This window comes from Arachis ipaensis, chromosome B10 (genome assembly GCF_059453495.1).
Source record: "Arachis ipaensis isolate K30076 ecotype BB chromosome B10, ASM5945349v1, whole genome shotgun sequence".
NCBI classification, from domain to species: domain Eukaryota; kingdom Viridiplantae; phylum Streptophyta; class Magnoliopsida; order Fabales; family Fabaceae; genus Arachis; species Arachis ipaensis.
In genome coordinates this window covers 113001972-113026124 of record NC_142435.1, presented here as the reverse complement: position 1 = coordinate 113026124, position 24153 = coordinate 113001972, and the positions used below count along the sequence as shown (strand labels likewise).

General features: G+C 37.4%; 1 pseudogene; it reads right to left on the bottom strand.

Moving 5' to 3' along the window:
* Positions 1-12660: 12660 nt before the first annotated feature.
* Positions 12661-13357, bottom strand: LOC148581340 (mitochondrial adenine nucleotide transporter ADNT1-like; annotated as a pseudogene).
* Positions 13358-24153: the final 10796 nt, after the last annotated feature.

The window sequence follows — 24153 nt, the reverse complement described above, 5'->3', positions numbered from 1 at the left end:
GTTATATTGATGGTTATGAATATGTTGAATTGAGTGGGAATGAGTTTTGAAAAGAAAATGAGGTTTTGAAGTCTTTGAAAAACTTAGTTTTTTGCCGAACTTCGGCGGTTCATAACTGGAGCTTCAAATTTTGGTTAGAAATGGAATTTATTTCAACTCAAAGATGGTTTTGCAAGATTTTGAACGGTATAAATTTTGTAAAAAAGGAATTTTGTAGAAAAAGTTATGGATGTCGGAAGTTTTTGTATGAATTATGTATTATGCAGGTGGATATAACAGCTTTTTGGGTATTATACAGCTTTCTGGATAATCTGGGTTTTTTTTAAGAACGTACGGCACGCGTACGCGTGGCGTGGAATTTTAAACTGCGCGTACGTGTGGCATGGAATTTTAAACTGCACGTGCACGAGTAGCCCCATGCGTACACGTAATGAACCAGCGTGTATGACCACGCATGCGCATGGCCCACGCGTACGCGTGACATGATGTTCTCACCTACGCGTATGCATGGTAAGGGAATGCGCGCGCGGGCTGACTTTTAAAACTCCTACGCGTACGCGTGGCCCACGCGTACGCGTGACTCCTGTTTCCTGCAAAACCGGATTTTTGTGTTTTGAACCAGATTTTAGACTTCTAAACCTCTATTTTCATTCTTTTAGTCATAGAGTATAATTCCAAGTCTAGTAGCTAGTTGAAGATAGGGAAATAAGGTAACTTAGGGATGAAGAAAGGGATAAACATGATGAGTATAAGAAAAATATGTAGATGTTAAATGAAGTTATGATGCCTGATGAGCGGATAATTTATACGCTTTTTGGCATTGTTTTTAGGTAGTTTTTAATATGTTTTAGTCACTTTTTATTATATTCTTATTAGTTTTTAGATAAAAATCATATTTCTGGATTTTACTATGATTTTGTGTATTTTTCTGTGATTTCAGGTAATTTCTGGCTGAAATTGAGGGACCTGAGCAAAAATCTGATTCAGAGGCTGAAAAAGGACTGCAGATGCTGTTGGATTCTGACCTTCCTTCACTCAAAGTGGATTTTCTGGAGCTACAGAAGTCCAAATGGCACGCTCTCAATTGCGTTGGAAAATAGATATCCAGGGCTTTCCAGCAATATATAATAGTCCATACTTTTCTCAGAGATAAATGACGCAAACTGGTGTTCAACGCCGGCTTCCTGCCCTATTCTGGAGTTAAACGCCAGAAACAGGTTGCAAAGCAGAGTTAAACGCCAAAAACAGGTTACAACCTGGCGTTTGACTCCAAAAACAGCCTAGGCACGTGTAAAGCTCAAGTCTCAGCCCCAGCACACACCAAGTGGGCCCTGAAATTGGATTTCTGCCCTATCTATCATAGTTTACTCATTTTCTGTAAACCTAGGTCACTAGTTTAGTATTTAAACAACTTTTAGAGATTTATTTTGTACCTCATGACATTTTTAGATCTGAACTTTGTACTCTTTGACGGCATGAGTCTCTAAACTCCATTGTTGGGGGTGAGGAGCTCTGCTGTGTCTCGATAAATTAATGCAATTATTTCTGTTTTCTATTCAAACACGCTTTTTTTTTATCTAAGATGCTCATTTGCACTTCAATATGATGGATGTGATTATCCGTGACATTCATCACCATTCTCAACCTATGAACGCATGCCTGACAACCACCTCCGTTCTACCTTCGATTGAAGGAGTATCTCTTGGATTCCTTAATCAGAATCTTCGTGGTATAAGCTAGAATCCATTGGCAGCATTCTTGAGAATCCGAAAAGTCTAAACCTTGTCTGTGGTATTCTGAGTAGGATTCAGGGATTGAATGACTATGACGAGCTTCAAACTCACAATGGTTGGGCGTAGTGACAGATGCAAAAGGATCAATGGATCCTATTCCTGCATGAGTGAGAACCGACAGATGATTAGCCGTGCGGTGACAGTGCACCTGGACCATTTTCACTGAGAGGACGGATGGTAGCCATTGACAACAGTGATCCACCAACACACAGCTTGCCATAGGAGGAACCTTGCATGCGTGAAGAAGAAGACAGGGGGAAAGCAGAGATTCAGAAGACAAAGCATCTCCAAAACTCCAACATATTCTCCATTACTGCATAATAAGTACTATTTAATTTATGCTTTTTACTCTTCATAAATATAATCACTCTTATCATTGATTTCCTGACTAAGAATTACAAAATAACCATAGCTTGCTTCAAGCCGACAATCTCCGTGGGATCGACCCTTACTCACGTAAGGTATTACTTGGACGACCCAGTGCACTTGTTGGTTAGTGGTACGAGTTGTGAAAAGTGTGATTCACAATTCGTGCACCAAGTTTTTGGCGCCTTTGCCGGGGATTGTTCGAGTTTGAACAACTGACGGTTCATCTTGTTGCTTAGATTAGGAAAATTTTGTCTTTTGGGTCAGAGTCTTTTATTTTCTTTTCAAAATTTTTCCAAAAAATTATTATTTTTCTTTATTAATCTTTAGAGTTTTCTGTTTGAGTCTAGTTGCATGTTTTAAGTTTGGTATCCTTTGTGTTTTTGTCATCAAAAAAAAATAAAAAATAAAAAATAAAAATAAGTTTTTCTCTGTTTAATCCTTGCATTTGTTGAATGTGTCTATGTTCTTGTGAATAGTTGCTCCTTTGAGTCTTTCTTTCTAAAATCTTTTCAAAAATAATTTTTCTTTGATTAAATCTTGTGTCAAGTTTTAAGTTTGGTGTTTCCTTGTGTTTAATTTTCGAAAATTTATTTTTGGTTTTCTAAAAATTTTAAGTTTGTTGTTCTTTTTTATGTTCTTGAGTCCTTTGAGTCTTTGTATTTTTGTTCTTCGTGTTCTTGTAAATCTTCAAGGTGTTCTTGAGTCTTGCTTGTGTTTTGATCTTAAAATTTTTATGTTTGGTGTTCCTTGGTGTTTTTCCTCCAAATTTTCGAAAATAAGGAGCATTAGATCTAAAAATTTTAAGTTTTGTGTCATTTTATTGTTTTTCTCTTTCCTCATTAAATTCAAAAAAATATCTTTTCTCTTTATTTTAAGTAATTTTCGAAATTTACATAAGAATTTCAGATTTTTATTTTTAAATTTCTACTCTATCTTATCTTAGTTTTAAAAAAAAAATTTGAAATTCAAATCTTTTTCAAAAAAAAATCATACCTTTTTCAAAATTTATCTTATCTTATTTCAAATTTCAAATTTCAAATTTCTACTTCTAAATTTCAAAATTCAAATTTCAAAATTTAAAATTCAAAATCTAATTTTCAAATTTAAAAATCAAATCTTTTCAAAATTTAAATATTTTTCAAATCCTTATCTTATATTGTGGACTTTTCCAAAAATTCAAAATTCAAAATTTAAAATTTCAAAGTTCAAATTTCAAAATTCAAAATTCAAATTTCAAATTTCAAAATTTAAATTTCAAAACTTTTTAATTTAAATTCCTTATCTTCTCTTACCTAGCTTATCTTATCTTTTCTAATCTCAAATCTTAAAATCAAATCTTTTTCATATCTTTTCTTTTTTATTTATTTTATTTTATTTTCTTACAAGTATCTTTAATTTTAAGACATATCTTTTTCAAAACTTCCTAACCAATTTTCCTCTCTTCATTTTTTCGAAAATCCTCACCCACATTTTTTTCAAATATTTTTAATTAATTAATTTAGTTTTCAATTTTCTTTTATTTCTTTTTCTTCTAATTTTCAAAATTATAGTCAATTTTTTATTTATTTTATTTTAATTTTGGTTTTCAAAATATATTATATATATATTATTTGCAATTCACAACATCTCCCTTTCTCCATCATGGACCTAAGTGGAAATGAACAGTCCAGAAGGACTCTGGGGTCATATGCTAACCCCACTACTACTTCATATGGGAGTAGTATCTGTATACCCTCCATCGGAGTCAGTAGTTTTGAGTTGAATCCTCAGCTCATTATCATGGTGCAGCAAAGTTGCCAGTATTTCGGTCTTCCACGGGAAGAACCTACAGAGTTTCTGGTACAATTTTTACAAATTGCTGATACAGTACATAATAAGAAAGTAGATCAGGATGTCTACAGATTATTACTGTTTCCATTTTCTGTAAAAGACCAAGCTAAGAGGTGGTTAAATAACCAACCTAAGGCTAGCATAAGGACATGGAAACAACTGTCAGGAAATTTTCTGAATCAATATTTCCCTCCAAAACGAATGACACAATTAAGGCTGAACATCCAAGGCTTTAAATAAGGAGATAATGAATCTCTTTATGATGCCTGGGAGAGATACAGAGAGATGCTAAGAAAATGCCCCTCTGAAATATTTTCAGAGTGGGTGCAGTTAGACATCTTCTATTATGGGCTTACAGAGAAAGCTCAGATGTCTTTGGACCACTCAGCTGGTGGATCTATACACATGAGAAAGAAAATTGAAGAAGCTCAAGAGCTCATTGATACAGTTGCCAGAAATCAGCATCTGTACCTAAGTAGTGAGTCTTCCATGAAAGAAGAGGCTAAAACAGTAACTGCTGAACTCAATCCTGCAGAACAAGTTACTGAATTCAATCAGCAATTAGATTTTCTAACAAAACAGCTAGTCGAATTCAAGGAGATACTACAAGACACAAGAATGGCTAATATGAATATGAAAGTACAGTTGAAGCAAACAAAACAGCAGTTATCAAAACAAATAACAGAAGAGTGCCAAGCAATTCAATTAAGAAGTGGGAAAACATTAAATACCTCACTTCAGAGTAGCAGGAAGATAAGAAATGAACAAACTGCTACCCAAAATCCCTCTGAGGATAGTAAGAGCCCTGATGAGCGGATAATTTATACGCTTTTTGGCACTGTTTTTAGTATGTTTTTAGTATATTTTAGTTAGCTTTTATTATATTTTTATTAGTTTTTATTTAAAAATCACTTTTCTGAACTTTACTATGAGTTTGTGTGGTTTTCTGTGATTTCAAGTATTTTCTGGCTGAAATTGAGGGACCTGAGCAAAAATCTGATTCAGAGGCTGAAAAAGGACTGCAGATGCTGTTGGATTCTGACCTCCCTGCACTCGAAGTGGATTTTCTGGAGCTACAGAAACCCAATTGGCGCACTCTTAATTGCGTTGAAAAGTAAAAATCCTAGGCTTTCCATCAATATATAATAGTCCATACTTTGCCAAAGATTTGATGGCCCAAACTGGCGTTCCAAGTCAGCTTAATAATTCTGGCGTTTAACGCCAGAACTGGCATAAAAGCTGGAGTTAAACGCCCAAACTGGCACAAAAGCTGGCGTTTAACTCCAAGAAAAGTCTCTACACATAAGAACTTCAATGCTCAGCCCAAGTACACACCAAGTGAGCCCCGAAAGTGGATTTTTACACAAAACACCCTAGCTTACTCATTTGCTGTAACCCTAGGTCACTAGTTTACTATAAAAACTACTTTTAGTGATTCATCTTGGACCTCATGACACTTTACATGTTTCATATTGTATTCTCTACGGCATGAGTCTCTAAACCCCATTGTTGGGGGTGAGGAGCTCTGTTGTTCTTCATGAATTAATGCAATTACTACTGTTTTCCATTCTATCACGCTTGCTTCTATTCTAAGATATTCATTCGCACTTCAACCTGATGAATATGATGATCCGTGACACTCATCATCATTCTCACCTATGAACCCGTGCCTGACAACCACCTCCGTTCTACCTTAGATTGAATACATATCTCTTAGCCTCATGATTCAGATTAGAGTCTTCGTGGTATAAGCTAGAATTATTGGCGGCCATTCCTGAGATCCGGAACGTCTAAATCTTGTCTGTGGTATTCTGAGTAGGATCTGGGAAGGGATGACTGGAATGAGCTTCAAACTCGCGAGTGTTAGGTGTAGTGACAGACGCAAAAGGATCAATGGATCCTATTCCGACATGATCGAGAACCGACAGATGATTAGCCGTGCGGTGACAGCGCATTTGGAACATTTTCACTGAGAGGACGGGAAGTAGCCATTGACAATGGTGATGCCCAACATAAAGCTTGCCATGGAAGGAGCCTTGCGTGCATGAAGAAGAAGATAGTAGGAAAGCAGAGATTCAGAAGACAAAGCATCTCCAAAGCCTCAACCTATTCTTCATTACTGCATAACAAGTATTTATTTCATGTTCTTTTACTTTTTACAATTAAATCTGAGAATTATTGATATCCTGACTAAGAGTTACAAGATAACCATAGCTTGCTTCAAGCCGAAAATCTCCGTGGGATCGACCCTTACTCACGTAAGGTATTACTTGGACGACCCAGTGCACTTGCCGGTTAGTTGTGCGGAATTGCAAAAGTGTGATTGTGATTTTGTGCACCAAGTTTTTGGTGCCGTTGCCGGGGATTGTTAAAGTTTGGACAACTGACAGTTTATCTTGTTGCTTAGATTAGGAATATTTTATTTTCATTGGTTTAGAGTCTTTTATTTGAGTTTAGTTTCATATTTTAAGTTTGGTGCCAATTGCATGCTTTTACTTGCTTTTAATTTTTCGAATTTGCATGTTCTTAGTTGTTTCTTGATCTTTAAAAATTCTAAGTTTGGTGTCTTCTTTGTGTTTTCCTTCAAATTTTCGAAAATTTGTGTTTAATTTTCTAAAAATTTTAATTTTGGTGTCCCTTGTGCTTTTATTTACTTAAAAATTTTTTAAAAATTTGTTCTTAGTATTCATCTTGATCTTCAAAGTGTTCTTGGTGTTCATCTTGACATTCAAAATTTTCTTATTTGTTCTCTTTGTTTTAATCTAAAATTTCTAAGTTTAGTGTCATTTTTTTGTTTTTCTCTTTCCTCATTAAAATTCAAAAATCAAAAAAATATCTTTTCCTTATTTTACTCATAAATTTCAAAATTTTGCATTAAATTAGTCAAAGATTTTCAAAATCATATCTTTTTTTAGTCAAGTCAAAATTCTAATTTCAAAAATTGATCTTTTCAAATCTTTTTCAAAAATCAAATCTTTTTAATTTCTTCAATCATATCTTTTTTTTAATAAATTGCAATCATATCTTCTCAATCATATCTTTTTCAAAATAATTTTCAATCATATCTTTTTTTCTATAAATTGCAATCATATCTTCTCAATCATATCTTTTTAAAATAATTTTCAATCATATCTTTTTTATTGCTAATTTCCAAAATCTTTTTAATCAATTAATTAATTTAGTCTTCAATTTACTTTTATTTCATTTTCTTCTAATTTTCGAAAACCATATCCTGAATTTTTTTTTATCTTTTTAATTAATTGAATTATTTATTTATCTTTTTACTTTTCCTCTCAATTTTCGAAATTTTTATTTTATTTTTCATTTATTTTGTTTTATTTTTTTCGGTTACTTTTAAATAAAAAAAATTCATATCAATTCCCTTTTCTCCATCATGGACATAAGCGGAAATGAACAGTCCAAAAGGACTCTGGGGTCATATGCTAACCCCATTACAGCCGCATATGGGAATAGCATCTGTATACCTCCTATCAAAGCAAGCAGTTTTGAGCTAAATCCTCAGCTCATTATCATGGTGCAGCAAAATTGCCAGTATTCCGGTCTTCCACAGGAAGAACCTACTGAGTTTATGGCATAGTTCTTATAAATTGCTGACACAGTACGTGATAAAGAAGTGGATCAAGATGTCTACAGATTATTATTGTTTCCATTTACTGTAAAAGATCAAGCTAAGAGGTGGTTAAATAACCAACCCACAGTAAGCATAAAAACATGGAGACAATTAACAGACAAATTCCTGAATCAATTTTACCCTCCAAAAAGGATGACACAGCTAAGGCTGGACATCCAAGGCTTTAAACAAGAGGATCATGAATCTCTTTATAATGCCTGGGAGAGGTACAGAGGGATGCTAAGAAAATGCCCCTCTGAAATATTTTCAGAGTTGGTACAGGTAGACATCTTCTACTATGGACTTACAGAAAAAGCTCAGATGTCTCTAGACCACTCAGCTGGTGGATCTATACACATGAGAAAAACGATTGAAGAGGCTCAAGAACTCATAGATACGGTTGCTAAAAATCAATATTTGTACTCTAGCAGTGACTCCTACATAAAGGAAGAGGCCAGGGCAGTAACTACTGATCCTAATCCTCAAGAACAGATTATTGAGCTTAATCAGCAATTACTCCTTATGACAAAACAATTAGCAGAATTTAAAGAGATGCTCCAAGACACTAAAAATGCTAACAAGAATACGGAAGCACAATTAAATCAAACAAGACAGCAGCTATCTAAACAGATAACAGAAGAATGCCAAGCTGTTCAACTAAAGAGCGAAAAGACATTGAATAAAATAGCTCAAAGTAGCAGAAAGCCAAGAAAGGAACAACTAACAGAGGATAACCAAACCACTGCCCAAAATCCCTCTGAGGACAGTAAGAGCCCAGAGAGGAATAACTCTGGCGTTCAAACGCCAGAAAAGGGTGAAAGATTGGCGTTAAACACCCATCCAGCACCCAATCCTGGCATTCAAACGCCAATGAGGGATCAGACACCTGCAAGTGCTGATAGTAACCCCTCTAAGAAGGCTTCTCCAACCACCTCTGTAGGGAATAAACTTGCAGCAACTAAGGTTGAAGAATATAAAGCCAAGATGCCTTATCCTCAGAAACTCCGCCAAGCGGAGCAGGATAAACAATTTTCCCGCTTTGCAAACTATCTCAGGACTCTTGAAATAAAGATCCCATTTGCAGAGGCACTTGAGCAAATACCCTCTTATGCTAAGTTCATGAAAGAGATCTTAAGTCATAAGAAGGATTGGAGAGAAACTGAAAAAGTTTTTCTCACTGAAGAATGCAGTACAGTCATTCTGAAAAGCTTACCAGAGAAGCTTATAGAACCAGGAAGCTTTATAATACCGTGCACATTAGAGGGTGCTTGCACCAAGATAGCTCTATGTGACCTTGGAGCAAGTATCAACCTAATACCTGCATCCACTATCAGAAAGCTTGGCTTGACTGAAGAAGTCAAACCAATCTAGATATGTCTTCAACTTGCTTATGGCTCCATTAAATATCCATCAGGCATAATTGAGGACATGATTGTCAAGGTTGGGCCATTTTCCTTTCCCACTGACTTTGTAGTGCTGAAAATGGAGGAGCACAAGAGTGCGATTCTCATTCTATGAAGACCATTCCTAGCAACTAGACAAACCCTCATTAATGTCCAAAAAGGTGAAGTGACCCTGAGAGTCAATGAGGATGAGTTCAAGTTAAATGTTGTCAAAGCTATGCAGCATCCAGACGCATCAAATGACTGCATGAGCACTGATATTATTGACTCTTTGGTGGAAGAGATCAATATAACTGAAAGTCTCAAATCAGAGCTAGAGGACATCTTTAAAGATGTTCAGCCTGATCAGGAGGAATCAGAGGAAATAAAAAAAAGCTCTGAAAATTCCTCAGGAAAAGGAGAAACCTCCTAAACCCGAGCTCAAACCACTACCACCATCCCTGAAATATGCATTTCTGGGAGAAGGTGACACTTTTCCAATGATCATAAGCTCTGCTTTAAATCCACAGGAAGAGAAAGCCCTAATTCAAGTGCTAAGGACACACAAGACAGCTCTTGGGTGGTCCATAAGTGATCTTAAGAGAATTAGCCCAGCAAGATGCATGCACAAGATCCTATTGGAGGATGATGCTAAGCCAGTGGTTCAACCACAGAGGCGGCTAAATCCATCCATGAAGGAAGTGGTGCAAAAAGAGGTCACTAAGTTACTAGATGCTGGGATTATTTATCCTATTTTTGATAGCCCCTGGGTGAGCCCTGTCCATGTTGTCCCTAAGAAGGGAGGAATGACAGTGGTTCATAATGAAAAGAATGAACTGGTTCCTACAAGAACAGTTACAGGGTGGCATATGTGTATTGACTATAGAAGGCTCAATACAGCCACCAGAAAGGATCATTTTCCTTTACCATTCATAGACCAGATGCTAGAGAGACTAGCAGGTCATGAATATTACTGCTTTTTGGATGGCTATTTAGGATACAACCAAATTGCAGTAGATCCTCAGGACCAAGAGAAAACAGCATTCACATGTCCTTCTGGAGTATTTGCCTACAGAAGGATGCCATTTGTTCTATGCAATGCACCTGCAACCTTTCAGAGGTTCATGCTCTCTATCTTCTCTGATATGGTAGAAAAATTTCTGGAAGTCTTCATGGATGACTTTTCAGTATTTAGAGACTCATTCAGCTCCAGTCTTGACCATTTAGCACTTATTCTGAAAAGATGCCAAGAGACAAACCTAGTTTTAAACTGGAAAAAATGTCACTTCATGGTGACTGAAGGAATTGTCCTTGGGCATAAAATTTCAAACAAGGGAATAGAGGTGGATCAAGCTAAAGTGGAAGTAATTGAAAAATTACCACCACCTGCCAATGTAAAGGCAATCAGAAGCTTTCAGGGACATGCAGGATTCTACAGGAGGTTTATAAAGGATTTTTCAAAAATTGCAATACCTCTGAGCAATTTGCTAGCTGCTGACATGCCATTTGTATTTGACACAAAGTGTCTACAAGCGTTTGAAACCCTGAAAGCTAAGCTGGCCACAGCACCAGTCATCTCTGCACCAGACTAGACATTACCATTTGAACTAATGTGTGATGCTAGTGACCATGCCATTGGTGCAGTATTGGGACAGAGGCATAACAAGCTTCTGCACGTCATTTACTATGCTAGCCGTATTTTAAATGATGCACAGAAGAATTACACAACTATAGAAAAAGAGTTACTTGTAGTGGTTTATGCCATTGACAAGTTTAGATCCTATTTAGTAGGGTCAAAAGTGATTGTGTATACTGACCATGCTGCTCTTAAATACCTACTCACAAAGCAGGATTCAAAACCCATGCTCATAAGATGGGTGTTGCTTCTGCAAGAGTTTGATATAGAAATAAGAGACAGAAAAAGGGACAGAGAACCAGGTAGCCGATCACCTGTCCCGGATAGAACCAGTAGCAGGGGCGTCCCTCCCTCCTACTGAGATCTCTGAAACCTTTTCGAATGAGCAACTCTTCGCCATTCAGGAAGCACCACTACAAGAAAACACGTCTGTTGCCACGCTTTTTGAGCTACCGCCACGCTTTTGAAAGGGTGACCTATGAAAGGGTGGCGGTTGCTCTATTGCCACGCTTTTGGTGATCTATCGCCACGCTTTTTATTTTGCCACGCTTTTTACAGCTGGCCACCCGTTAAAGCGTGGCCATATGTGGGAGATAGGGCCACGCTTCAAAAGCGTGGCCATATGGGTAGAGATACGGCCACGCTTTTGAAGCGTGGCGATAGAGAGAGATACGGCCACGCTTTTAAAGCGTGGCGATAGGGAGAGATACGGCCACACTTTAAAAGCGTGGCGAAAGCCTTGTTAAATTAAAAAAAAATTCTTTTCCTTACTTGATCTTAATTACTACACAATATAAATTTTCAATCCTTTTTTATTACCAAATCTATAAATATAGTATGCAATTTTTATTGCAAGACAAATCAAACAATAATTAGTGACATAATTTTTGCTATAATTATTTTATACATTAATAAACTAATATTCAAATACAAAATAAATCTCGAGTTCAAATTCCAAAACTAAAAACGGTAGAAAAATACAGAAACAATACAACTTAAACACTAAGTCCTTTGTTGTTCTTTCTTCCTCTAGCCCTCTCAAACTTCCTTCCCTTAGATCGTACACAAGGCTTGGTATGGCTGTGAGGAACATCAGGACCAAGACCAAAATGTTTCACAGTTTCCCTGAAATGGCAAAATCAACAAGGGAACAAAAAACATGTTTAAGTTACAAAAGATAAAGTAAGACATAAGACAAGAAGAAGCAAGAGTGTAATACTCCAGAATCCCCAATTTTCGGCTGAATTAGGACATAGCAAAGCCAAACTTACAATCTGACTGGGCAGAACAAGTCCTTTTCCATCAACACATCATTTCTGATTATAGTAATCCATTGACTCCTCAGCAATTGGAAAGAATTGCAGCACATTTAACTTACCAAATATAAAAAAAACTGAGCAGCATAAAAGGAAAGATGGAGTAAATGTAAAGCAAGTTCATTAAATTTAGAAGAAAATGTTTAGATACTACTCACCTTCAAGAATAATAGAAGACTAGAAATCATCAACCTTGTTCATTCCAGCCTTACGACAACCACAACATTCTCAATATCTAACTTCAACCACGAGTATGTACTATGACAGAAAGAGATAACCAGTTGAAGTGGTGGGCAATTATGATCATCAAATGGAAAGCTAGCCACCTGAAGAGGGAATATTGCAGATGAAAGCAGCAGTTGGTTTGTAAAACAAATCTAAGTGCTAAAAAAACCTAAAACCCAAGTGAAACAGAAAGCTGACACATGTAGTCTAGGTGTTGGAAATTAATCAAGACATCTGCATAAACACTCCATTTCCTCGGAACATTTATGATCACATTAAAAGAAATAATGTTGTTAAGTAGAGTAATATTATATGGTCTAGTAATCAATAATTATTCCACGATTTCCCAGGATGAGAAACCACGTTAACAATATGGGCTATGATATGTAACACCTAAAAAAATAATAAATAAAATTATAACAACATGCATGGATTGGCTTCTCTAAAATGATACTCACACCTTCAATCTAAAGGTGCTTCAAAGGGGATAAGCAACAGTTTGGCCAATAGTTTCAGGTGCAACACCACATGCCAGGCGAGTTGTCACACTCAACTCAGAATCTTGCACTAGACCAAATGGATTGGATTTAACTAACCAATCTTTCAAAGACTTATAAACAGCAAAGTTTAGACCTACAATGGAACCTGGAAAATAGGAAAAACAATTAAAAATAAGAAAGCATTAATTCTAATAATAGCACTACAGCCACTACAGCAGGAGATGAGGGGGTGGAGAACTTTAGGGAGTTAATTATATCAGTTGCATGAATTGCCCAAGCACAATATTAAGATTTTTCATATTCGCCATTATGATCATGACTGTAATCATCAACTTTGTAAAGAAGTAAAAATGAAAAGATTACTCACAATTCCAATGACTAAAGGAAGCCAACCCTTATATAAAGCACGTGGGCCTTCTTCCCTAAGCACAGTTGTCAAAGCATGGAACATCCCTCTGTACTAGTAAGGGGACTTCTCTGTCTGCAAATACAACAAAAAGCATACTATAAATATTAAGAGCAGTAGAGCACAAAGAACACGAAGAAAACCAATGTTATATCTTCTCTCTATGTGATTTGCAAACCAAGCAATTGGTAAACAGAAAAATAAAGGTAAAGATGTACATGTACAGTTATCCTGCCTCGAACCATATCCATTGGATAAGTTGCAGACATGGCAATTATTCTAGCACATGCTCCAGCTCCAAGATGTAAAACAGGAGTCAGCTGAGATCCTCTGTCAAAATCATAAGAAAAACAGTTAGACAAACAGGATTTTATAACTGAACCCACCCCAGCCCCTTTCCTTTCTTTGATTGAGAAAAGTGCTACTTCTTATTAATTTTTATCGTTAAGTTTTTATAGGTACATCTGTAAAAATATCAATTAATGAGAAAGCAGTAACTGGATACCAAAACCTGCAATCCCTCTTACCCAACACCAAAAAACTAGATGGGGAAAGAAAACAATAAATACGGACATACCATTTCCAGTTTTTTGCTGATATAGCTGCAGTATAGATCTGAGAGAAAACAATAGTCAGTGAAACAGGACAGGGACACTTAAAAATATGTCAGATGCAATGAACAAAAAACTGAAACTTGTTAAATGAAACTGCTCCCTATATTCTGCAGTTCAAATCAGACACTACAAGAAACTTGGTGTATTACTAATTACTTACAATCGTTATTTGGATATACGTGAATAACCCCATCTTGCATTTCAAAGTTATGCTGCATTACAAAACAAATTAACATTCATTTAATCACAGAAGATAAAATTAGGATATCTACCTCTTCGATGATGGAAAAGTATAAAATAAATTCATAAAAATTCACATCAGACTTTCCTTCATGTGCATAAAAGAATGGTTGTGGGTTAGGCTTTGGAGTACTGGGGTCAGATATAACTTCTTTGTCCCATGGAGCAACCGCTTCTTTAAAAACATATCTTTTTCTCATTTCAAGGCACTCTTGAAGAACTACATAGACTTCCACAAACTGAAATCATTGCAGTTCATATAACAGTCCAGATTCTCTAATTAACCACCTAATTCAACTAAACTAAATTAGTTGAACTAAACAAGCTATTCTGAATGCTTGTTCTTTATAAACTAACAAATATTTAATTTAACCTTACCATCCTTTACATTGAGTAAAACCAAACAGAATGCTGATATCAATATATAGAAAAATTTTCTTAGGGCAAGAAAAAAAAGTAGGCTACAGTTTAGGGATTGTAAAAATATATAACAGCTAAAATATCAAAATTCAAAAGCTAAGATCACACAAAACAACATTCAAAATTAGGTATCCATTTTCAATTAACCAGGAAGGAACATGCGTGTTGAGCATGCGATTGACAGAGAGAACGAATCAGGGATTGAGATTCAATAGATCAAGACAGACAGAGAGCGAACAATTATTGCAAAAACGAAACAAGAAGCGAGCATTTGAAAGCGATTTAGAGGAAAATGAAAATGGAAAGGGAAAGCCCTAAAATAAAAAAATCAAGAAAATAAAAAAAATAGAAGCGTTGGAAGTGGAAAATCGATCATACCTTTGGAATCGGAGGGCTTAGAGGAGAAGAGATCATCGGGGAGATTCCCCTTGCCGTCGCCCATATTTGGTGTAGCTCGAAATTTAATTTGTGGACTTCGAACGTATGCACAGAGAGATCCAGAAGAAAGAATGGAAGAAGAACGAGAAAGAGAAAAAGAGTATAAAGACGAAGATGAAGATTAAGAAGATGAAGAAGATTGTGACACGATTAGGGTATAGAAGTGGTCTCAAAGGTGAAGGGAATGGGAGGAGCTCTTCCAGGGGTAGCCAGGGTGAAAGAGCGCGATGAGGAGGGTAGCTAGCTAGGGTGAAAGAGCGTCGTCAATGGGTTGGGGACCGGGTCATGGGCCGGGTCATTAGGGTTTTTTTAAAAAACTTTTTGGCCACATTTTGTAAGCGTGGCTGTAATGAAACCCTCTCGCCATGCTTTTAAAATGTCCCTGTCTCTCTCTATGGCCACGCTTTTGAAGTGTGGCAGAAAAAAACCTTTTGGCCACGCTTTTAAAGCGTGGCAAAATAGTACCAGGATATGGCCACGTTTTAAAAGCGTGGCCATAATGAAACCCTATCACCACGCTTTTAAAACGTTCCGCTTTCTCTCTATGGCGTGGCAGAAAAAAAATGTGGCCGTTTCTCTAATAAATGGCCACCCTTTCAAAAGCGTGGCCGTTGACCCTTTTCGCCACGTTTTTGAAGCGTGGCAAGAAAAAACGTGGCCAAATCTCTATTCAATCACCACCCTCATAAAAGCGTGGCAAAAAAAACGTGGCCATAGGCCATTTTTCTTGTAGTGCACCATGGTTTGTAGACAGGAAAGGGAAGAAGCATGAAAGGCTTCTCTCAATACAGAGTCAAATAAAACCCCCACATTCAAACTCTAAGTTTGGTGTTGGGAGGCCACAACCAAACTCTAAGTTTGGTGTTAAGAGGCATTCATCATGCTCTGAGTATCTGTGAGGCTCCATGAGAGCCCACTGTCAAGCTACTGACATTAAAGAAGGGCTTGTTGGGAGGCAACCCAATTTTACTTATCTATGTTAAATTTCTATTTTCCATTGTTATTTTATGATTTTTGTAGGTTGATGATCATGTGACGTCACAAAAATAATTGAAAAAGCAAAAACAAACTGAAAAACAGAATGAAAAATGGCACACCCTGGAGGAGAAGCCTACTGGCGTTTAAACGCCAGTAAAGGCAGCAGAATGGGCGTTAAACGCCCAGTCTGGCACCATTCTGGGCGTTTAACGCCAGAAATAGGCACCAGACTGGCGTTTAACGCCAGAAAAGGACAAGAAACTGGCGTTAAACGCCAGAAATGGGTAGCAACCTGGCATTTAACGCCAGGATTGGCAGCAGAGGGTGTTTTGCACGCCTAATTGGTGCAGGGATGAGAAATCCTTAACACCTCAGGATCTGTGGACCCCACAGGATCCCCACCAATCTCAACTCACTCTCTCTCACTTCTTCACACCTTTTCATAATACTCTTCCCAAAATAACCTATACCAATCACCTCCATTACTCCTCCAAAACCATCCTACAAACCACCTACACCCACCCACTCAAATTCAAACCATCACTCCTTCCTTTTCCACATCATAACCACCTAAAACCCCCCTTGGCCGAACAATTCACACACCTCCATCTCCCCTATCTCTTCTTCTTTTCCTCCTTTCTTTATTCTTTTGCTCGAGGACGAGCAAACCTTTTAAGTTTGGTGTGGAAAAGCTCAGCTTTTTTGTTTTTCCATAACCATTTATGGCACCTAAGGCCGGAGAAACCTCTAGAAAGAGGAAAGGAAAGGCAATTGCTTCCACCTTCGAGTCATGGGAGCTGGAGAGATTCATCTCAAAGGTCCATCAAGACCACCTCTATGAAGTTGTGGCCAAGACTCCTCATTGAAGAGAACAAGCCCATCACTAAGAAAATGATAGAGCAAACAAGAGAGCCCACTCATGGACCTCAACAAGAGCATGAGGAAATTTCTCATCATGAAATCCCTGGGATGCCTCAAGGGATGTATTTTACTCCACAAAATTATTGGGAGCGAATCAACACCTCCCTAGGAGAATTAAGTTCCAATATGGGACAACTAAGGGTGGAACACCAAGAGCATTCCATCCTCCTCCATGAAATTAGAGAAGACCAAAGAGTTATGAGAGAGGAGCAACAAAGGTAAGGAAGAGACATTGAGGATCTCAAGCACTCCATAAGATCTTCAAAAGGAAGAACTAGCCGCCATCACTAAGGTGGACCCGTTCTTTAATTTTCTTGTTCTTTATTTTCTGTTTTTCGAATTTTTATGCTTTATGTTTATTTATGTTTGTGTCTTATTACATGATTATTAGTGTCTAAGTGTCTATGCCTTAAAGCTATGAGAATGAATCCGTCACCTTTCTTAAATGAAAAATGTTTTTAATTGAAAAAGAAAAAGAAGTACATGAATTTTGAATTTTAAAACAGTTTAATTATTTTGATGTGGTGGCAATACTTTATGTTTTTCTGAATGAATGCTTGAACAGTGCATATTTTTGAAATTGTTGTTTATGAATGTTAAAATTGTTGGCTCTTGAAAGAATGGGGGAAAAGGAGAAATGTTATTGATGATCTGAAAAATCATAAAAATGATTCTTGAAGCAAGAAAAAGTAGTGAAAAGCTTGCAAAAAAAAAATATATGCTAAAAAAAAGGGAGGCGTAAAAAAAAGAAAGAGAAAAAAAAGAAAAAGCAAGCAGAAAAAGCCAATAGCCCTTTAAACCAAAAGGCAAGGGTAAAATAAAAAAGGATCCAAGGCTTTGAGCATCAGTGGATAGGAGGGTCCACAGGAATAAAATCCTGGCCTAAGCGGCTAAACTAAGTTGTCCCTAACCATGTGCTTGTGGCGTGAAAGTGTCAAGTAAAAACTTGAGACTGAGCGGTTAAAGTCATGGTCCAAAGGAAAAAGAGTGTGCTTAAGAGCTCTGGACACCTCTAATTGGGGACTTTAGCAAAGCTGAGTCACAATCTGAAAAGGTTCACCCAGTTATATGTCTGTGGCGTTTATGTATCCGGTGGTAATACTGGAAAACAAAATACTTAGGGTCACGGCCAAGACTCATAAAGTAGCTGTGTTCAAGAATCAACATACTTAACTAGGAGAATCAATAACACTATCTGGATTTTGAGTTCCTATAGAAGCCAATCATTCTGAACTTCAAAGGATAAAGTGAGATGCCAAAACTGTTCAGAGGCAAAAAGCTAAAAGCCCCGCTCATCTAATTAATACTGATCTTCATAGATGTTTTTGGAATTCATTTTATATTCTCTTCTTTTTATCCTATTTGATTTTCAGTTGCTTAGGGACAGGCAACAATTTAAGTTTGGTGTTGTGATGAGCGGATAATTTATACGCTTTTTGGCACTATTTTTAGTATATTTTTAGTATATTTTAGTTAGTTTTTATTATATTTTTATTAGTTTTTATTTAAAAATCACTTTTCTGGACTTTACTATGAGTTTGTATGGTTTTTTTTGATTTCAGGTATTTTCTGGCTGAAATTGAGGGACCTGAGCAAAAATCTAATTCAGAGGCTGAAAAAGGACTGCAGATCCTGTTGGATTCTGACCTCCCTGCACTCAAAGTGGATTTTCTGGAGCAATAGAAACCCAATTGGCGCCCTCTCAATTGCGTTGAAAAGTAGACATCCTAGGCTTTCCATCAATATATAATAGTTCATACTTTGCCCAAGATTTGATGGCCCAAACCGGCATTCCAAGTCAGCTTAATAATTCTGGCGTTTAACGCCATAACTGGCATAAAAGCTGGAGTTAAACGCCCAAACTGGCACAAAAGCTGACGTTTAACTCCAAGAAAAATCTCTACACATGAAAACTTCAATGCTCAGCCCAAGTACACACCAAGTGGGCTCCGGAAGTGGATTTTTACACAAAACACCCTAGCTTACTCATTTGCTGTAACCCTAGGTCACTAGTTTACTATAAAAACTACTTTTAGTGATTCATCTTGGACCTCATGACACTTTACATATTTCATATTGTATTTTCTATGGCATGAGTCTCTAAACCCCATTGTTGGGGGTGAGGAGCTCTGCTGTTCTTCATGAATTAATGCAATTACTACTGTTTTCCATTCTATCACGCTTGCTTCTATTCTAAGATATTCATTCGCACTTCAACCTGATGAATGTGATGATCCGTGACACTCATCATCATTCTTACCTATGAACGCGTGCCTGACAACCACCTCTGTTCTACCTTAGATTGAATGCATATCTCTTAGCCTCATGATTCAGATCAGAGTCTTCGTGGTATAAGCTAGAATTATTGGCGGCCATTCCTGAGATCCGGAACGTCTAAACCTTGTCTGTGGTATTCTGAGTAGGATCTAGGAAGGGATGACTGGGACGAGCTTCAAACTCGCGAGTGTTGGGCGTAGTGACAGACGCAAAAGGATCAATGGATCCTATTCCGACATGATCGAGAACCGACAGATGATTAGCCGTGCGGTGACAGCGCATTTGGAACATTTTCACTGAAAGGACGGGAAGTAGCCATTGACAACGGTGATGCCCAACATAAAGCTTGCCATGGAAGGAGCCTTGCGTGCATGAAGAAGAAGATAGTAGGAAAGCAGAGAATCAGAAGACAAAGCATCTCCAAAGCCTCAACCTGTTCTTCATTACTGCATAACAAGTATTTATTTCATGTTCTTTTACTTTTTACAATTAAATCTGAGAATTATTGATATCCTGACTAAGAGTTACAAGATAACCATAGCTTGCTTCAAGCCGATAATCTCCGTGGGATCAACCCTTACTCACGTAAGGTATTACTTGGATGACCCAGTGCACTTGCTGGTTAGTTGTGCGGAATTACAAAAGTGTGATTGTGATTTCGTACACCAAGCCCAGAGAGGAATAATTCTGGCGCTCAAACGCCAGAAAAGGGTGAAGAGCTGGCGTTAAACGCCAAACCCATGCTCAGTTCTAGCGTTCAAACGCCACAAATAGGTAAGGAGTTGGCGTTAAACACCCAATGGAAGCTCAGTTCTGGCGTTCAAACGCCAGAAATAGGTAAGGAGTTAGCGTCCAACGCCAATCCAGCTTCCAACCCTGGCATTCAAATGCCAGTGAGGGATCAGACACACACACGTGCTAATAACAACCCCTCTAAAAAGGCTTCTCCAACCACCTCTGTAGGAAATAAACCTGCAGCAACCAAGGTTGAGGAATACAAAGCCAAGATACCTTATCCTCAAAAACTCCGCCAAGAGGAGCAGGATAAGCAATTTGCTCGCTTTGCAGACTATCTGCGAACTCTTGAAATAAAGATTCCGTTTGCAGAGGCACTTGAGCAAATACCATCTTATGCCAAGTTCGTGAAAGAGATCTTGAGTCATAAGAAAGATTGGAGAGAAACTGAAAGAGTTCTCCTCACTGAAGAATGTAGTGCAGTCATTCTGAAAAGCTTCCCAGAAAAGCTTAAAGATCCCGGGAGCTTTATGATACCATGCATATTAGAGGGTAATTGCACTAAGACAGCTTTATGTGATCTTGGGGCAAGCATCAACCTAATACCTGCATCCACTGTCAGAAAGCTTGGTTTAACTGAAGAAGTTAAACCAACCCGGATATGTCTCCAACTTGCTGATGGCTCCATTAAATACCCATCAGGCGTAATTGATGCGGGCAGAAATTGGCGAATTAAAAATTGTTAATTTATATACGTTGCAAGTATAGTTCTTAACTCGCCAGAAATATGCCTATCAATTTAAAAAGGTGTCACAGAAAATTGAAATTAAAATACTGGGAGTATGAGTCCCAGGTCGTCTCCCAACGAGTTGCAGAAAAGTGTGCTATTTTATTAATCAGATGTTTTCAAAAAGGTTTGAGTTGAGTAAACAGGAAATTAAATTGGTGAATTTGAATAATGTAAATAAAAGCCTTGACTGGGAGTTGGTTAGTTGGAATCCCTATTATTGTTGGAATACTCTCAAGATTAATTGACAATTAAAGGTTGTCCTGTTTAGTCATCCTTTACTAGGTAAGGAAAAGTCAAACAAGTTGGAATGCTACGTCTGTTCACAAGTTGCAATCCACTTAATTAAAAGAGATTGGTGTTAGTGACTAGAAGGCAATCCAACCATAAACCCAATTACAATCTTTCTTTTAAGCTTTCCAACTCAAGGGTTCCTTTCAATCAACTCCCCATCAAGTTAGGGAACTGCTCCCTCATTGTGAATGTAAAATTCATAGCATATGAAAAGGAATTAAAGAAAGACATTGTAAATAAAAATCAAAATAGTCAATTAAAAATAAAAGTGGTCCTTGTATTAAATAATCCTAAAAATATTCCAATGGTAAAATTAAACAAAGCAAAGAACATGGAAGAGTAAAGCCAAGTAAAGAAAATGAACTAGAATGACGAAGTCTTGATGAGGTAATAACTCTTCTCAGTGTTCCAATGCCAAAAAGTAAGAGAAAATTTAATCCTAAGAACTATGAATGTATGGAGAGAAAACCTAGAGGAGGAGTAAAACTAGATCTAAAACTAAAACTGTGTAGAATGAATGTTGTTTTTGGTTTCTGCATGTTCTCTGGCTCTAGTCTGCTGTTCTAGGCCAAAAACTGGGTCAAAATAAGGTCCAAAATCGCCCCTAGCGAATTCTGCAAATTATGCAGATCGCGCATGTCACGCGATCGCGTCATCCATGCGGACGCGTCATTCGCGTTTTCCCATGCCACGCGTTCGCGTCGTCCATGCCTCCGCGTCGCTTGTGCTTTTCCATTCCGCGCGGTCGCGTGAGCCATGCGGCTGCATCACTTCTCGCTAGTTATCTCCTCAATTTCTTGTGTTCCTTCAATTTTTGCTAGCTTCCTTTCCAATCTCCAACTCATTCATGCCCTATAAAGCCTGAAACACTTAACACACAGATCACGGCATTGAATGGAATAAAAGAGAATTAAAATGCATAATTAAAAGTCTCTAGGAAGCAGTTTTCAATCATGTAATAATTTCAGGAAGGAAATATAAATACATGCCAAATTAATGAATAAGTGGGTAAAGATCATGATAAAATCACACAATTAAACACAATATAAACCATAAAATAGTGGTTTATCAACCTCCCCACACTTAAACATTAGCATGTCCTCATTCTTAATTGAAGGAGATAAAATAAATAAGTATGAACATGTAGAAACCCATGCAATGCAATGCAATCCTATATATTTGAATGCAACTATATGATTCTTGCCTACTTGATCAAAAGTAAATAGGCTCTTCAAAACAATTGCAAATCAAATTCCACTAATTCTATCATTATACAGTAAGACAGATAAAAGTGCAAGAAGATAGCTCATGAAAGCAGGGAACATGGAAATTCAAGCATTGAACCCTCACTGATAATGTATGTACGCTCTAATCTCTCTAGTGTATAGGGTAATCACTCTATCCTTCTCTAATCATGCTCTCTAACTTTTGTTTTTCTCCTAACCAATCAACAACAGTTAATATACCAATGCAAATATCATGAGGTCTTTTCAAGGTTGTAATGGGGCCAAGGTAGGGGTAGAGATACATATATGGTTAAGTGAGCTTATAAATTGAATCTTTAATTAGCCAAAGCTTTAACCTAACCTATATATATTTAGTGTAACCTTAGAATTCATACCTAGCTACCCAGAATTCCCCTTTACATTCCATACTCATGTATCAACTTTTTATTTTAATTTTATCATATGTGCATTGATCTTCGAATTCTTAATTCAGCATTGGGGTAATTCTGTCTCCTTATTTATTTATTGATTTATATATATATATATATAGACATAAAAATAAACATAACTTATCAATGCACATAGATTTTTAATTCTTATAGTTTCACATGAGTGGGTATCCAAATTCCCATTGTATTATCATGACACATTCCCTTAATAACTTTTGTTCCCACAATTTCCCATACTTAACTAGCATACACAATTCTATCTTAAGCTAACCAAAGATTCAATTTGGGATATACAATTATTTTTCCGCTTAAGGCTAGTAATGTGGTGAAATATAGAACAAATGGGATTTAAAGGCTCAAAGTGGTTAACAAAGGTAATTGAAAAGAGTAGGCTTAATTTGGATAAGTGAGTTTAAACAAATAATGGCCTCAATCATATGCAAGCATACAAATATAATAAATATTGGACATATAGGATAAAACAAAATATAGATTACAATCATAGAGAAGTAAATACACAAGAATAAAATAATTATGGTTAAATAATGTAACCATGCCTAAAGGCTTAAATCTTCACAGGTTATGTGTTCTTTAGCTCAAAAATCATGTTCCAAATACAACTTCAAGCAGATTTATCATAAATTTTTTTTTTTAAATTAGTGAAATTTTGTTCCAAAGATAGAGTCTTAGAAGAAACTTATTGTCTTTTCAATCAAGTAGAGCATGCATGCAACTAATCTATTACTATGCAATTTATCCTATTCTATAAAAGAAAGAAAATCTAACTAAAATATCCTAATTTATTGGTGCTAGGGAAGAGAAATTACCTCCGGAAGTCAGGTACTGACCGACCTCCCCACACTTAAGGCTTTGCACCGTCCTCGGTGCCATCTGTCAGGAACAGGGGTGGGCTGGTAGCAGCATCTCCACAGTCGGGACCATCATGGCTCCCTGTGCTAGTAAAGGAAGTGGAGTACGGGGTGTCTGAGTCCTTGAAGTGTCCCTTGAGTAGCTCCTTGAGGTGTTTGAATCAGCGCTCGTTACGGTGCTCTCTTAACTTCACTTTCTGTTCTTGCCGATCCAACCTTTCGATTATCTGCTGGAGCAGTTCGTCTGTTGTAGGTGCTTGTGGTGTTGAAGAAGGAATGTCTTCAACCGGTATAGTAGGAAGGCTTGTAGTGGCTGCTGGAAGTCTGAGGTATTTCCCGTTAGGGACATACTGATCATCCCGTGGAAGCATGGCCTTGGTGTCCCCAGCTCTGTAGGAGACTCTGGCTGCTGAGACAAGATCTGAGACTAAAGCGGGAAAAGGTAGGTTGCCCGCAATTTGTACGTGTCCCATGGCATTCCGAATATGTCTTGGTAGATTCAGAGGTTGGTCTGTAAGGATGCACCATAGTAGAACGGCCATGTCCGCAGTGAAGGAGGACTCGTGAGTGCTCGGAAAGACGTAATGGGACATGATCTGTGCCCATATGCGAGCCTCCAAGGTAAGTGCTGAAGCCAATATTCCCTTAGGGCGGGTACGATGGTATCCGTAGATCCAACGGCTGCCAGGTAGTGTGATAACTCTGAGAACAGCTTCCCAGTCAAATTGGTACATCTGGCGCTTGAGTGCGGCTTCTTGAAAGGCGTCCAATCCTTCTGGAATAGGGGGAAGACCTAAAGCTTTTTGAATGGCCTCTT